The sequence below is a fragment of the Sus scrofa genome, chromosome 1, assembly GCF_000003025.6.
Source record: "Sus scrofa isolate TJ Tabasco breed Duroc chromosome 1, Sscrofa11.1, whole genome shotgun sequence".
NCBI lineage: Eukaryota > Metazoa > Chordata > Mammalia > Artiodactyla > Suidae > Sus > Sus scrofa.
In genome coordinates, this window is record NC_010443.5 from 218,222,011 (window position 1) to 218,240,048 (window position 18,038).

Here is an 18,038-nt window from a genome sequence, read left to right on the forward strand (position 1 = left end):
CCCTTCTCAAAAAGGTCTGTTAATCATGTAATTGGAAAGGGCTCTATGAAGTCATTTATGCCATCTTGGACAGATAAATGAGGATCCTGACCTTAAAAATATATCCAAGGAAGAAGACTTAAACTCTTCTTTTGTTGGCTTAATAATTATAGGCACTGTCTTGCAGCAGTGTTAAAAAGGATTGATGATCCTAGTTCTTTCAATAGGTATTTATTGAGCATCTACTGTGTTTATAGCACTGTGAGAAACAAATACAGTCTTTGACAACAAAAAGATTATAAGTGATTTGAAGAGATAAAAACATGGAGATGGAAGAATTTGCTATGGTGTTACATGGCTTAAAAAGAGTTTCTGAAGGAGGCAGACTCTTTTGGCCTTTGATAGTTAAAATTTGGAGGATAAACCCCAGGATAGAGAACATTCCCATGTGCCCAATTTTTATCAAATTCTCCCCCGTTCTTCATTCCTGGCACTTCCTTTAGCCCTGCCTCCACTCTAACCCTTTTATTGCTTGGTTCAAGCTTTTATCATTTTCTACCTAAACTATTATAATGGACTTTGATCTTGCCCCATTTTTCCAGTCTTGCCCACCAAAGTCTTCAACAATCCATACTTAGCACTTTGAGAGAATGGTCTTTAAAATATAGATCTAATGGCTTCATGATGAGATTGGGATGGGAGTGAAATACTCATTGCAAAATTCAAGGGGCTGCCAGAAAAGTCAGTAATCAAGATAACCAATTGTTCAATAAAAAATTTTTAAAAGTAAAAATTGATGTAAAAAATCTATGGTGAACAAAAATGTCAAAATTTTAAATAAAAACAACAGAATCTGATAGTGCCATGCTAAGGAACATTAGAGTGTGAAACAAAAGTAAAAAATGCGTGACCCTATATATGTTTTTATGTAATTTTTAAAGGATTGCTTCCTAGAAGCTTAAGATAGCTTCAAAATTAAAAAGTTGAAGAGCAGGCTTATTAAAATTACAATATTATTTTTAAGTTTAAATAACTTAGATAAAAAACATGATTTGTTATATATATATATATATATTTTTTTTTTTTTGTCTTTTTTTTTGCCATTTTCTTGGCCGCTCTCGCAGCATATGGAGGTTCCCAGGCTAGGGGTCGAATCGGAGTTGTAGCCACTGGCCTATGCCAGAGCCATAGCAACGCGGGATCCGAGCCACGTCTGCAACCTACACCACAGCTCACGGCAATGCCGATCCTTAACCCATTGAGCAAGGCCAGGGATCGAATCCGCAACCTCATGGTTCTTAGTGAGATTTGTTAACCACTGCGCCATGACGGGAACTCCTGATTTATTATGCTTTTATTGTCTTGGCTTTGCTGAATATAAACTCATGAATTCAATATTTTTAAAATCCATCTCTTGCTTGATGCTCCTGCTCATATTACTCTCTCTGCCTGGAAGGTCCTTGACCAAGTGTGTACCAGGTAATTGGTTATACATTTTTCAGAACTAAGCTTTTCCTGAACCACTCTCTCCTACCGACTGTCTTCAGGCAGAATTGACTACTCTTCCCTTGTGCTTTTCATTGTGTCCTATACTTAGCTCTGTCAAGGCACCTATAGCATTTCAGATATATGTATTTTATGATTTGTCTTCCAGTAGAATAGAGGTATCCTAAGAGCAAGGATTGCTCTTACCCATCATTGAATTTTCAGTGACTATTACAATGTCTGGGATTCTGTACATACTAATAATACTTCTTGAATAACTTAATTAACAAACAAGGGTGAAAATGTGTTTAGCATATTCAAATAAAAGTAGAAAAGCTTTCTTGGAAGTTAGAAGATAAAGCCAAACATTTATGTTTAAATGGCAAGAATACATAGAACATTACTACAAAACATCCAAGTCATTCAATTTAATTAATTATTTCATTGTTTAATTGCATTATACTTAATTGTTTGGTTGACTGTCATTTAGCAAACCTAATCTGTTGTCCCTCTGTTGAAGAAGGGAAGAATTTCAGGCAGGGAGACAAAATAAAAATCTATTGTAATAGTTTGTGCCTGATGTGATAGAGACCTGAAAAAAGGTGGTAGAAAAAGAAAAGTAAAGGAGAGTTTGGATGGAAAAGTTAAGAAGTATTCCATTGCATTTGATAACTATAAAGTGGAATGCCTTGTGAAGAATTTACATCCTAGTATAAGTTTTTTGAAATTTTACATGGCTAAAACTTCAGGCATTGTTCAGGACCAAGGTCCTTTCCTGTATCCATTTTATCCATTAAGTGCTAAGATGCCATGCCCAGGGCCTATGAGTTTATCAAGGGCCTATAAACATGTTTAAAACATTACCAAAAAAAATCATTGACTTCCTAACAAGAAAATTCCAGTATTAAACTTGGCAGATATTTAATTAAAACTTCACCAAAAATTTTTGAAACACAAATATTTTATTGGCTCCACAATATGCAAAGAAATTAGCAATGTTGAAATTAAGTTTTCAATTAAATGTCTCTAAATTGTGGCATTGGGTCAACTAGTTGAGGGCAACTGACATGAAATACTATATTCTTTGTAAACCTATTTTTTAAAAAAATACTAATATTGTGTTAATATTGTGTTCATTAAAAAAGGAAATTTTGGAGTTACCACTGTGGCTCAGCGGTAACGAACCTGACTAGTATTCATGAGGACATGTGTTCCATCCCTGGACTTGCTCAGTGAGTTAAGGATTCAGCGTTGCTGTGAGCTATAGTGTAGGTCACAGATACAGCTTGGATCTGGCGTTGCTGTGGCTGTGGCTAGGCCAGTGGCTGTAGCTCCAATTTAACCCCTAGGCTGGGAACCTCCATATGCCAAAGGTGCGGCCCTAAAAAGACAAAAAAAAAAAAAAAAAGGAAATTTAAAGAACATGTTTCTGTTCAAACAAATGCTATTGATGATTTATAATCATTTAGTAAATGTTTCTCAGTAATTGGCATTATTGGCTGACGAGCTGATTTTATCTACAAGTGCATTTTTATCTACTTTGCTATCTTTTCTTATACCCTGCTGAGAGTGGGAAAGCTGGTTTTGGATGCAATGGATAGCAAGTACACATAGGTTGAACTTAGTCATTGGATAATAGAATGATCCATCAGATCAATAACTAAGAACATTAGACAGTTCTTTAAATTGTCTTCCAGAGCAGCTTTCATAAATTGCTATATACCTGAGCCATTTACAAAGGCCTATTTTGGACCCTATCTTTAACCGTGTAATGAGCTAATTTACAGAGCACTTGTCCAAGTCTAGCTGATTTCTCACTCTGTCTGTGGCATGCATAGGTGGTAGATTAGCAGTGTGAACAGCAGCATCTCATTGGTGAACACCTGGGTCCTATCTGCAGTACCTTAGCTAGTGTGATTGTTCCAATGGAGCATGCCGAAGTGACCTTAATGCAGGGTCATGGGTCAGAGTCTGCAGTAGCCAAAGGCACATCTGGAAATGACCACTCAGACCCATTTTCCAGATGAGTAAATTATCTTTCAGCAACTGTACCTGGTTGACTAGGGCAAGGTAAGTTTAATTCATTGGAGAAGGAGAAAGTAGTCTTTGCTGTTATTCCTGCCTTTGCAACAGATTCAAGGGAGTTTGACTCTGAAAAGAACATAATTTGGAATCTGAACTCAACCACCTATTTCTGGTTTTCTCTGCTGAGTCCATTAAAGTGAGTTATTCGTAGATATTAAATCATTTCAAATACTCCTTTGCTTGGTTATTTTGTGCTGCCCCCACAAAAAGCTTATAGTTCCCTAATATTCCCACTAATTGTTATTTGACAGAGACCACACATACCCACAAAACCCTGAATCCTGCTAGACATTTGCTTTTTTCTCCTTTCTCTTACAGCTCAAACAATCAAAGCCCAGGGATTTTCCCCAGGGTGACACGGTTTTTGGGTGCTAAAATTTTCATGAGATATTACATTTTGTGTCTCCGGTCAAAGGATATTTTTCCACCTGGTTCTTAATGTACCCTTGGCTATTTCTTCTATTTCTTAATTCAAATTCTGAAAAGGCCGAATAGAACTGTGAATGTTCACATTCAACAAAAACATCTGTTATAGGCAGTTGCTGACTGACTGGTAATATTCATCTTCTCTGCCAGATCTAAATTGGACCTGGGAGAATTTTCACATTTGCTGGTAAACTATTAAAGGCTCCATATTGGAGCATTTTTCTGAGAGAAGAAAGAACTCACATATCTCTTCTTAACGCCTATGAAGAAAATTGCCCCCAAATGGTAAACTGTGACTTCTTGTGGGAGGGAAAGAGGATTTCACAAAAAGTGGAATTTCTCTTGCTTTGACTAAGAAGCTAAGTTCTTTTCCCAGAGCCAAATCTAGCAATCGTGTACACCTGTATCCAGGTAGTCTGCCTTCACTCATTACAATGGGTGAATGGAATCAATTTACATTTCATGTCAGCCACTCCACTTAGGCACAGAATCCCATTTGGGCTCCACTCCTGCTGCTAGTCCTTTTCCCTGCATTATCAAATTACCCCTCTCCCCTAGAACCTTCACTTTAGCATACATAGATGCTATAACATCCCCATTTAAAGAAAATCAGCCCTTTCCTTGATTTTGTAATACACTATAGCTATATCCCATTTTTCTACTAGCTTCCTTATTGTGAATTTTATCAAAAGGGTTGCCTATATGTACTGTTTTCATTTCTTAACCTTTGATCTCTCCTTAGCCCATACCAATCAGGGTGCCATTACTACAACTCAGCTGAACTCAGTCTTGGAGGTCACCAGTGCCTACGGGGACCCTATATATGTTCTGGTTTGCCCAGGATGGTCCCAATTTACACCTATTGTCTTGGTAGAATTATTAATAACACCCATTTCACTTTTTAAAAAACCATGGCTTGAACTGTAAATTACATGGACTATAAATCATGCTACCAATGGCTTCCATCTTGCAAATTTTTCTGGTCACATCTCTGTATCATTTTTTCTCGACATTCCAGTGATGCTTCCCATTGACTCCAAATTTTGGCACATGTCAGGCTTTCAAATTACCTCACCACTCCCCTCCCCTCCTCTCCTCTTCTCTCTTCTCCCCTCCCCTTCACCCCTCCCCCACTCCTTCTCTTCTCTCCTCCCCTCCCTGGACTCCTGCCACCCTTCCCTTCCCTTCCCATACTCTTTTCATAAGTCATCTCATCCACAGTTGCTTTGAATATTATCTATGTTCTGGCTCAAAAATTTATACCTTCATCTCCAGCATCTACCCCAAATTCTAACCCACCTTTACTGCCTAATTCATAGCTCCACTTGTATATCTAAAAGGGACCTCAAGTTTAGCATATCCCAAAGAGAAATTTTAATTCCTTCCATGCTTTAGTTGTTCTTCCCTTAGGGCTCCTACTCTTAGGAAATCACATTTCCATCATCTCAGCTGATGCAGTAAAATATTTATGCTGCATCTTCTTCTTAGCCCATATCCATTCTTCAGCAAGCTTTATTGACTGTTTCAAAGCCTATCATCAACCTGATTATCACTATCTCTCCTACCATCCCCAAAGTCCAAGTTACCATCTGTCATCACCAGGATGAGCAATGGGCTTCCTGCTTCAAGTCTTGCTCCTCCACAGAGCAGCCAGAGTTACACTTTGCAACGGTATATCAGGTTATGTTACTCTTACATAAAACCTTCTGTAGGCTTTCTATAGAGTAATGAAAATAAAACCTAAACTTGTGTTCATTATACAGAAGATCTTGGTTTACTCCATTTTCTTGAGCTCATTTTTTAGCATTTTCTTCCTTACTGTCTCTACTCTGTCAACCACAAATTCCTTTGTGCCATAGCTCTAACATGCCAAGCTTCTTCCTGCCATAGGATCTTTGACCTTGCAGTTCCCTCCAACTGAGAAACTCTCCCTCTGTCCTTCCTAATGGCTTTGCTCCCTCTCTTCTTCAGGTCTGACCTTCCATAACTATAGCCCATAACTCTCCATCTCCTTACACTGCTTCACTTTTCTTTCTAGCACTTATTGCTACTCAAAATTGTGCTGCCTTTGTGTATGTTTATTTTCTATCCCCTCCATCATAAGTTTAGAAAATAGAACAAGGATCCTACCTGTCTTGCTTATCTCTAAACTCATTGTGACTAGTTTAAATATTGCCAGATAGTAGATGCTCAGTAAATATTTGCTAAAGAATGAATCATAGCTTTTGATTGAGTGAACTCAGAATTCTGAACACTTCTCATCTCACCAAGTATCACTTCTCTGTACTTGTTAAATCTTTGTTCCATTATCTGCATTTTGCAGGGGACGGGGGGTGGGGCAGCATGTGTGTCATATGGAAGTTCCCAGGTTAGAGGTCTGAATTGGAGCTGTAGATGCTGGCTGCACCACAGCCACAGCAATGGAGGATCCAAGCCATGTCTTCAAGCTACACCACAGCTCATGGCAATGCCAGATCCTTAACCCACTGAATGAGGCCAGGGATCAAGCCCACATCCTCATGGTTACTCCTTGGATTCATTACTGCTAAGCCATGGTGGGAACTCCCATTATCTGCGTTTTTTAAGATCTAGTTGATGGATACTTCCAAAGCCTGTAAGCTCACCAAATGCCACAGTTGAAGGAGTAAATTGATGTAATTTAGCCTCCAAAGAGCTACACATGTGAGTACCTGACTTTCTTGTGTCCCTTTGAGGCAAGCACACACATCATGCTGACCTATGTCTACAACAACAGTTCCCAGGTGTGAACAGCCCTGGACTCTCTTCCTTGATAATGTCTTACTCAATCTCCACATATATGTGCATTTGGTTTCACATCTGACTCCTAACCTACCTTTGGCTCAGGCTTGGGGTGAGATAGCAAAAATACATGCGGAACTCCTCCAACTTCCAAGAGAAATGAAAACATATTGAAATTGTCAGAAAAATAACAGAATGGTCAAAAGTATATAACAAATTGGTTATTTATGAAAAATGTGAAAAAAAATAGAAATGACCTCTTTCCTCAATAGAAAGAGCTATCATACATACATCTAGGCAATCAGTATTGACTTCCTTTCTTTGTTGCTGTTTTTTTTTTTTTTTTTTTCTTTTTATAGGCGTATAGAATTTCCTGAGCTTGGGGTAGAATTGGAACTGCAGCTGAGGCCTATGCCACAGCCATAGAAACACTGGATACAAGCCACATCTGCTACCTAAGACTAAGCTTGTGGCAATGCTGGATCCTTAACCCACTGAAGAAGGCCAGGAATCGAACTACATCCTCATGGACACTATGTCAGGTTTTCAACCCATTGAGCCACAACAGGAATGCCTCTTCTATGATTTTGCCACGCAAATCTGTCTCCCTGAAGGTTAGATGCTCAGTTCTTCCTAGTTAACTTTAATTCTACAACATGCTTTGGTCTCTTAGTAGTTTACATCAGCATGCTCATATCTGAAAGTCCAAGGCCCAACAGTGGTGCTTTAGTTGGCATTTCAGCTGGGACAAGTGAAGTCCTTGGTCGATTGTGTGGACTGGTTGGGGCACATGCAGAGTTTTAAAGTGCTTTATCATATGGTAAATATTGCAAACCAAGAGCCATCTAAATTGAAGTATAAATAAGATTTGTGATGACAAAATGTTTTAGTATAAAGACATCAATTCAACTGAGAAAGTCTTAGCTATCAGATTCACCATGACCTGAAAGAAATATCCTTCAAGCCCACCACCTCTTGCCCTGATACTATACTCCTTAAAGGAACTTCTGACCATTTGGCTTCCCAGTTATTCTGAAACAGAAAGGAAGTGTCTCCATGGGTTCTCCCCCAAAGTAAGTTAATAACTAGTTATTTTATCTCAGCCTTTCAAATGGTAATACCTTTTTTTTTTTTTGTCTTTTGTATTTTTAGGGCCACACCCATGGCATACGGAGGTTCTTAGGCTAGGGGTCTAATTGGAGCTACAGCTGCCAGCCTACGCCACAGTCACAGCAATATCAGATCTGAGCTGCATCTGCGACCTACATCACAGCTCATGGCAACGCCGGATCCTTAACCCACTGAGTGAGGCCAGGGATCGAACCCACGTCCTCATGGATGCTAGTCAGGTTTGTTAACCACTGAGCCATGACAGGAACTCCTCAAATGGTGATACTTTTAATTCAGTAATTTTGTTTTATTCCTATGGAAAGAATCAGCAATATAGTCAAAAACTGTATAAGAATATTTAGGACAACATTATTTACAATGGTGAAAATTTTAGAATAACAAATGTTATATATTTAAGAGTGGTCTGGCAAGATACTTAATGATAAATCTTATGTATGCCATCATTATAAAACCTATTTTAGTGTCTACAAATAGAGGTAGGAAAGTGTTCACATATGAAAAAAACTAGATATAAAACTCTACTTAGTATGATCCATTGTGTGTGTATATGTGTATGTGTGTGATGTAAAATACTGTAAAGAAAGATACTAAAATATTAACACTTGCAGCAAATGATAATTAAAAGGATATGTTTAATTCTACTTTATATTCCTTTTTTCTAATGTATTTTTTGAATTTTGAAATTTTGCATGAGTATGTAATACTTTTTGAATTAGAAGACAATACATAAATGTACATCTATTTATGTGGTATTTCAATCAAACATGACTTTTTCTGAAATACATCACATTCTTTCTACACATTTTTCCCCTGTCATAGGCATCTACATTGCAGAGGTCATTAAGCTCTAAATTAATTATATAGATCATTAAGGATGGAGTCCCTGAGAAAATGCAATTTTTAACTGTAATTGTTACTTGAAGTATAATTGATTTATAATGTGTTAATTTAGGTTGCACAGCAAAGTGATTTGATTATATATACCTCTACATTCTTTTTAAATATTCTTTTCCCTTGTGGATTTATCAGAATATTGAATATAGTCCTTGTGCTATACAGAAGGACCTTGTTGTTTATCCATTCTGCATATAATAGCTTACATCTGCTAACCCCAATCTCCCATTCCATTCCTCCCACAGCCCTCTCCACTTTGGTGACCACAAGTTCCCTTTGTCCGTGTGTCTGTTTCTGTTTCACAGAAAGGTTCATTTGTGTCATAATCAAGATTCCACATATAAGTGGTATCATATTGGTATTTACCTTTCTCTTTCTGACTTACTTCACCTAGTATGATAATCTCTAGTTTCACTCATATTGCTTTGAATGGCATTATGTCATTCTTTGTTATAGCTGAGTAGTATTCCATTGCATATATACCCATGTCTTCTTTATCCATTTATCTGTCACCGGACACTTAGGTTGCTTCCATGTCTTGGCTATTGTGAATAGTGCTGCTATGAACATAGGGATGAATGTATCTTTTTGAATTGCAGTTTTTCTCAGCCATATGCCTGGGAGTGGGATCGCTGAATCATGTGGTAGCTCTACACTTAGTATTCTGAGGAACCTCCACACTGCTTTCCACAGTGGCTACACCAATTTACATTCCCACCAGGGTTCCCTCCCTGTAGGAGGGCTCCCTCTTCTCCACATCCTCTACAGCATTTGTTATTTGTAGATTTTTTGATGATGCTATTCTGACCAGTGGGAAGTGCTACCTGGATGTTTTCATTTGCATTTCTCTAATAAGTGATGTTGAGCATCATTTCATGTGCCTATTAGCCATCTGTATTTCTTCTTTGGAGAAATGACTAGGTCTTCTGTTCAGTTTTTGATTGGGTTGTTTGTTTTTTGTTGTCATGTTGAATGAGCTATTTGTATATTTTGGAAATTAAGCCCTCATTATTTGAGAATATGCAATTTTTAAATGTGACTTAAGTAAAGATATGAATGCCACACTGCAGGAAGCTATAAGAATTTTCATCTTTAAGTGTGATCACAGCAACAAAATGATATAATTAAAATTCTTACTCAAATTCCAAATGCCCAGGTACCTGTTACTCACCAGGAGTTAATTTCCAAAAAAATGAGTAAGTAACATGAGTTGTGACATATCTATTCTCCTACCCCCCCATCTCTGAAAATATCCAGAATTTGCTTTAAAAGCTATGCAAAAATGGCAAACCCCCATACAGATAAAAGATCAAGGGAGGGAATGAAAGATGAAGCAGCAGATGAGATAATAGACAAGATAATTACAGAGCTTTAAAAGCCTTGGATTTATTTTTAAGTTGTAAGAGCTCTATTTAGAAAAGCCCATAGCTAACTTTATGTGAATCTTGAATGAATTGTTCTGAAACATATGAATAGTAATGAAATAAGGAAAAGTTTGCTTTGTCTTCTGTGCAAGATTTATTCTGGCTGACCATATCTAAAGTGGCCCAGTGGTGTTCTGTCCTTCACACATAGAGTTAACCCTCCCCCCCATCAGGCGATCAAGGATTGGGTTTTGTAGGTTTTATGGGACAAACTATTTCTTTTTCTCTCTGATTTTCCGCCATGGCTCACACAATAAAGTCACTGTCTTTTCAGAAAAATTAGGAAGCTTCCTTTTCTCACTACTCCCCAAGAGACAACAAGTAACATCTCTCAGGTGTAAGGCTGAGAATAAATGATACTTTTATTTTTTGAGTTCTCTTCTTGGGTAGAACTTGCTCCTCTCTTTGGAACTTCCCGTTGGTGGCATGAAGCATTCTCTCCATTGCTGTGCTCAGACCTACAGCTGGGAGTCCTACAATTTCCATTTGCACTACCTAGATTGGATGGGCAACCCATGGACTAGATATAGGATATTCCAGATATTAAAAGCCTTTCTTTTTGTCTCTGACTCTGTTGTCTAACTTTTTAGGTGATTCCATATTCAGAGTGGAAATAGGGTTTGACTGATACTTCAGAGAACTCCAAAAAGCTGCATTTCTTTGATAGATTTTAGATTGGTACTAATCTGTCCACATTATTTCAGGATGGATCTCTCTTATAAGCAACAATGTAAAGCTGATATTGCCAATATTGTCAATAATATGAAAGGTTGAGGTTTAGGCTACCGTATGTATTTTAATTTGCATATTCTAATTGAAAAATTAACAGATATGAATAGGGTGCCATATTATCCACCAATCTCCCCTCCTGGGCATATATTTGGAGAAAACTCTATTTGAAAAAACACATACATCCTACTGTGCCATAGCCAGCCCAGACATGGAAGCAATCTAAATGTCCCTCCACAGATGAATGGATAAAGATGTGGTGTATATATATACACAATGAGATACTACTCAATCATTAAAAAAAGAATGAAATAATGTCATTTGCAGCAACATGGCTGGACCTAGAAATTTTCATACTAAGTGAAGTCAGACAGAGAAAGACAAATATCAAGTGATATCACTTAAATGTGGAATCTAAAATATGCCCCAAATGAACTTATTTATGATACAGAAACAGACTGACAGACATAGAAAACAAATTTATAGTTACCAAAGGGAAAAGGATAAAGTTGGAGTTTGGGATTAGCAGATACAAACTACTATATATAAAGTAGATAAATATTAAGGTCCCACTGTATAGCACAGGGAACTACACTTAATATCCTGTAATAAACCACAAGGAAAAAGAAAAAAATAACAAGATTTATGTGAAAATTTATGTGAAAACAAAATCTCAGCATTCTTGGGAAGAATAGATGGATTATCAATGACTTTAGGATTAAAGGAAAAATTGTGGCTTCTTGGACAAGAGAACAAATTAGGGATTTACTTTGGAATATCATTTATAAGGAATTTTAATCTGGTTCAATTCAGGATCCAAATCTACACATGACAACATTGTTCCCCAAATTAACACATTATTTTCCAGCAGAAGACAAATTTAAAGTCATGGTTCTTAACTCTGTGAAGGTGTATTTACGTAAGTGTAGGTAACATAACCCGCCTTTCAAATTCAACAGAGTATGTTCTGTGGGTTCTGGTCCGCCAAGAAGCAGATGCCAAGGCAGGGTTAAATAGGCAGAGGTTTTCTTAGGAGTAGAGCCTGTGTGAGAGAAATGGGGAGGGAGCTAGAAAAAGGGTCTTCAGACCTTGCAAGTCTGATGCTAAGTGAAGGAGAGAAAAAGGAAAGATTCAATAGAAAGATTCTGGGATGCCAGGCTATCAGGGCGTCCTGGAGCTATCAGAAGATTCCTGGGTCTCCCTGGAGTGGGCCTGCCTCACATCCTTACCCCACTCAGCCGCTGGCTGAAGGCAGCGTGGGAAGTGTGGCACCAATGGCAGATGTGATGATGGATTTCACAGAGTTCCAGCTGGGCCCTCAGTCAATTCGCTCCTCCTGGTTGGGGGTCTGTGAGGCCTCTTGCCATTGCCACCAGACCTGGGTTTTGGCAACCAAGAGGAACAAAACCAGATGGTTTTCTAAATCCTATTCTCACTGTAATTTGCTAAGATTATCCCACCAGCAGAATGTGGTTTTCACTCACCTAGGGAAGAACCGATTTTAAAATACATATTTTTAGTATGTCACATGCATGACTAAGAAACATTTAGGAAAATAATTTGCTAATGACCAAGTCAAGTTCAGGCAATATTCAGATTTTGGCAAGAATCATGCATTTGCACACCCTCCTCCCCCAAGGTAAGGTCCTGCATAAGGCATCCTATACTGTTCTTTCATTGAGGAATGTGTTTTCCTGAACGCTAGGTCCCAGTTTCCTGCTAAATCTCAGAATTCCCAGTATGCATTGTTGCATGTGTGCTTGTGTGTGAGTGTATGTGTGTGTGTGTGAGAGAGAGATACTTCGTGTTGGGGAGCTGGGGGAGAAGCAGGGAGAGATCTGAGCTCCCCAGAGCTCAAACACATGTCAGTAATCAGTCAATAACTAGCTGGCACATGTGGAGCTAAATTTAAACATATGTTTTTGGTTTGAAAAAACCTTGTTCTGACTGCCAAAGGAAGAGAGGATCTTAAATTTTTCTTTTAACCATCCTGAATTTATAATCGGGTGGTCTTATGAAGCAAAACATAATAAAAAGCATTTATAGGAAACACATTTATGCATGTACCAGAAGAACAGGGTCATAATAATTTATCTAAAAGTTTTATGGTGGATTATGCTAGGCATTTATTTTCCAGAGCCTTTGCATATTTCACATAGGCCTGTGTAATGTAATTTTTACCATGGGTCCCTCAGATGAATCACGTTCTCTATTCCCAAGATCTTTTCTCATGAGTACATAATGATGGGGTGATGTTTCTTTGTTGGAAGGTATCTGAAAAGGTTTGTAGGATACAATCTCATCAGGTCCCTTGAATTCACCATGCAGTGGGATGGGGCAAATTTTTTCTCTAAAACAGATGCATGCTGGCTATGTACTCCTCTCCACAGAGAGTGACTTCCTGGATCACCAGCATCATTGGAGATCAGGATATTTGGCTTTCAGAACTCTTCACCCTCGTTAAAGAGCTTTCTCTGAGTTGTGCTCCAGTGTTAGGCCCAACAGACAGACCTTGACTTCAGATGATGGAAGTTTTTAAAAAGTGGCTGTATGAAAACAGTTCATATTGCAGGAATATTGTTGAGGCGATTGTAGAGTACATTAAAATATCCCCTCCTTGGGGGGAATTTCATACTTGTCTCAATTCTTATAAAGACTGTGTTTCTCTGAGGTACCTGGTAAATGCTTTCCTTGCAGGCACTTAGACTCTTGATTCTGATCATGCTTCTCTCTTTGCTTGGACCACCAAGAAACTCAGAGACAAATTCACAACTGGTCTTTCACATTATATGGATGTCATGGTGCACCTGTCTGTGTCTTACATTCACTCTGGTTTACTCTTCTACTTTTTCTTCATTGAGGTATAATTGACAAAGCATCATATTAGTTTCAGGTGTACAACATCATGATTTGAAATTACCTCTACTTCCTTGTTATTTAATTGTACAGTATTGTGTATATGTGTGTGTGTGTGTGTGTGTGTGTGTGTGTGTATTTGCACTCCATAGCAATAGCAATTAGGTTTTAGGAAAAGATCTGTTGTAAGTAAAAAAAAAAAAAAAGCACTATGTAAACTTTCTGTAATTCTACAATGAACTTAAAACCAAATCCAATTCATTCCAGATCCCCAAATATCTTTCTGCTCATTTTCTCACAAACTCTAGGGCTGTAAATGGTATGGTAGTTCCTTCCCTAGAAGAAGGCAGTTAATCACAGCATGCAGCATCTGTCAGAGAGCACAGCTCTGCTTACTGAAATGAGAATGTTAGCTGGTCCTGAAAATAGATATACTGAGGCATTTCTTGAGTGCATGTTCCTATGTGTGTGTGTGTATAGCAGAAGCAGAGGTTTGATATTTACTGGGAGATAAACAAAGAACACGGTGACATTGTCACCTGGCTGCCTCTCCTGACTCTTTTTCCATCATTTATTGGTCTTCCAGAGCTGAGTCACATTGACAAGTTCAACTCTTTCTAAAAAGCACATCTCTGGCCCTTGCATTGCCACTCACTCGGGTGCCTGAACTCTTCCTTTTGTGTGGCATACACTTTTACTTCTGAATTCTAATCCTCTTCTTCATTGCTCTTCCCAGCTTGGCTTTTCTTCCTCAGTTTTCTTCTATTCTTTACAGCCTTCAACACTGAGCAAAGTAACATCTGATGCTCTTGTTGCCCCAGCTTTTTTTTTTTTTTGAGAGGGCATTACAAATTTACAGAGATAAAAATAACAATATGAATGATGTATTGTGCAAATCCCTTTAAAAGCCTACAAAAACATAGAAAGAAATCAATTAGAATTGCCATGGCAACTACCAACACTTTTATATGCAAGAATGAAATAAAATAAAATAAGAAAAGTAACAAAATAGCAAAAGCATAAATTGATTGAAATACCATGATGTGTTTATGAAGTAAACACTATAGAGTGAACCCTCGTGAAAATAGATTTCATTAAGGTAAATGAAAGATAGTTTAACTCTTCATTACAAACAAGCTAGGTATGTGTAGTGAATAAACTATTATTGATGAAGTCTTAATGATGTAATTTTTCAGTTAAAAATATTTTTGGAAAACAAGTTTAGACAGATTGGGAAAGTAATTTAAAATGTATAAAATGCAATTTTAAATAATAGTTTTTCTAGGAGAAGATTTCTTTATATCTAGGAACATTTAAAACCCATATATTAAAGTTGATAGAGGTAAATTAAAGAAGTGGAGCTCGATATATAACAGAAGTAACGGGTGGAAGTCAGAAAAGAACACAGAATTCTGGGACATGTGTGATCAGGGTTTCTGTCCTCACCCCTTTGGAGTCAGGATAACAACTCCCATTTCCTAGATCGGTGGTTCTTGACCTGGTCTGCATATAAAAATCACCAGGGTTATCCAGATCATCTATCCCAACATCACTCTGTCTGGAATCCCTCCCAAACCAATTAACTAAAACCTTTGAGGATGTGACCTGAGCATTAGTTGTTTGGTTTATTTGTTTGTTTCCTTTCACATGATTTTTTATGCAGCCAGCATTGAGAACCAGGACTGTGTCCATCCATCAGCTTGCTTGTACTCCTTGCCCACCCTGCCATATTACCCAGCCATTCAGCATCTCCCTGTTGGGTTCCAGTGTGTGGTGGCAGAATTATGCCCCCTCTCAAAAAATGTCTTTCTCCTAATCCATGGAACCTGTGAATGTATTAGGTTACATCGTAAAGGCAAATGACGGTTGCTCATCAGCCAACCTTAAACTGAGGGAATTATGCAGGTGAGCTCAATATAACCACAGGGGTCCTTACAAGTGGAGGGGGGGAGGCCTAAGAAAGAGAACCAGAGAAGGGGCAGTTTGAGAAGGACTCGGTCTCATGTGCTGGAGCAAGGGGGGTCACCAGCCAAGAAATGTGGGCAGCCTCTACATGCTGGCAACTCGAGGAAATGGAACGTCTAGAAGGATGCAACATTGGCACCTTGACTCTAGCCCCACTTCAGACCTAAAATCTATAGAATGGTAAGATACTCTGTTGTTTTAACCCACTAAGTTTGTGGTAATTGGTTACAGCAACACTAGAAAACCAATACATCATGTCTCCATAAATTAGTAACAACAACAAATCCCAGACCTTATGTACATAAGTCCAAAACAGTGCAATTTCTATACCTAAGATGGTTCTTACTCTTCAGCCATGTTGCTATGGTGAGTTTGCCCTTTGCAGTCCCACAGAAGACTCTGCTTCACTCTGAGGTACTGCCTCACTGTCCCAATTCCCATTCCTTTAAGAGATACAGTTCCTTCCATTTGGTTTTCAGCCGAAAGTTTCCTGTAGTTTTGCTTTTTCAATTGCTTCGTTAATGCTCAGCTTCTCCATTGATCTCTTCTTTTCAGGAACCTTCACCCATGGGGTTTAGATAACTTTCCCTTTTCTAACCTGAAAGTATAAGCTGCCTGATTAAACCTCCTTTGGGGGGACAAAAGCATATTCAGCTTCTATTCTGCCACCATTGCTGATGTACAGTCTCTCACTTTACCCTTTTCCCCTCAGAACAAGAAATAAAGCTCACTTCCATGATTCCAAGACCTCCTCAACCCTCCCTCTTTCTGGATGTGAGTTCCAGATTGGCTTTCTGGGTGTTCCTTTTCTATTTAAAAGTAAAAACCACAAATTCATCTCCAATAGGACATTTCGTTATATGGCATTTCCCACTGTAACCTAATAATGTAAACTCAAAATGATCCAGCTTAGGCTAACCGTTTTTGTTGTTGTTGTTGTTGTTGTTGTTGTTGTTTTGGTTTTCACAGGATCTTTTGGATACTAAAACAAAGTTTATATATTTGACAGCTTTGAACAAGTTAGAGAGTTGGCATAAGGAGTATCACAGTTTCAGAAAGATAACACCGTTGAGGATATTATTCAGAAAATAACACTAGTGTTCTCACTTTGGCATACTGGCATCACCCGTCTGTTTAGCCACTGGACCAGGGTCCATTTTCATCCCTGCTACCATCCATATCCTGAGGGAAAAGACTTGAGGTGAAAACTTGATATTAATTGTTAATGGTGATATGAAAATTATATTTCAGATTCCACTCCTCCTGCCAACTCGTTCCTCTCTGAAGAGAAATCATCATGTGTAATGGTAGTTCTTCCCTAACATGGGGATGATTGAGATTTCAGGTTTAATGACACTGTTTTATGGTTGCTCCCACCTTGGAATAAAACATAATCAGTATGGAATTCTTAAAAGGCCACATGGGAAAATATCAGGGTGGGTGTGTCAATGCAGCATGCAGAGCAGTAAGGGGTGGGGCAGTGGGAAAGAAAAGTGAGGAGGGGGTGGTGAGCAAAATTACCAGGGGGCAGGGGAGTGTAAACGGGCAAAAGCATGAAATTTGTGTTTATTATTTCTTTCCTTTCAAATTTCAGAGTCAGAAATTTTTCAAATTTCAGAGTTACATGTAGTCCTGGGTTATGGTATGCAAATAATATCTCAGGGGAGCTGTTAATTTAAAGAAAGCACTGGGTACCTGCTTCCACTTTAGATCCAGTGTCTCCTGCACGTTAAGAAGTGCCCTAAAATCTCAACTCGATTTCAGGAGAAAAAAGCAGCTTTATGGGGTAGAGAAGTGAATACATTCTCTTTTTTATTCCTGTCACTTTGGGCAAGTGACATGCGCTGCTGGCTAATTTAATCCATTCTCTTTCCCAGAAAAGGCAAAGCTTATTTAACTTCATGCAAAGTGTTTACCAATGCAAGAATCAGCTTTATCCGTGTGATTATTTTCAAGTCCCTAACACCTTCTGCTGAGAGCTAAAGGTTACAAAGAAAAATATTTTATTTTAATTTTCTCTCAATATTGAGAGGGTTAATATAAAAGCAAATGTTGTAATGCAAAGATCAGTTAGAAGTCTGTTTCGAAGCCAACAGAAAACAGGGAATCCTTGTGGGAAACAATTACATAAGTAGGTTATAAGCTCCAGAGTGTTCTAAATGAATAAATGGTGTTCTGGGAGAAGGAATGCATGTATGTATGTTGGAAAGGCCAACATATGTTCTGTATAATCATTGGTAAATATAAGAGTCTAATAACAACAATTCAAAGAGAAGTGATACGAGCATGCTTTACTAGAGTTAG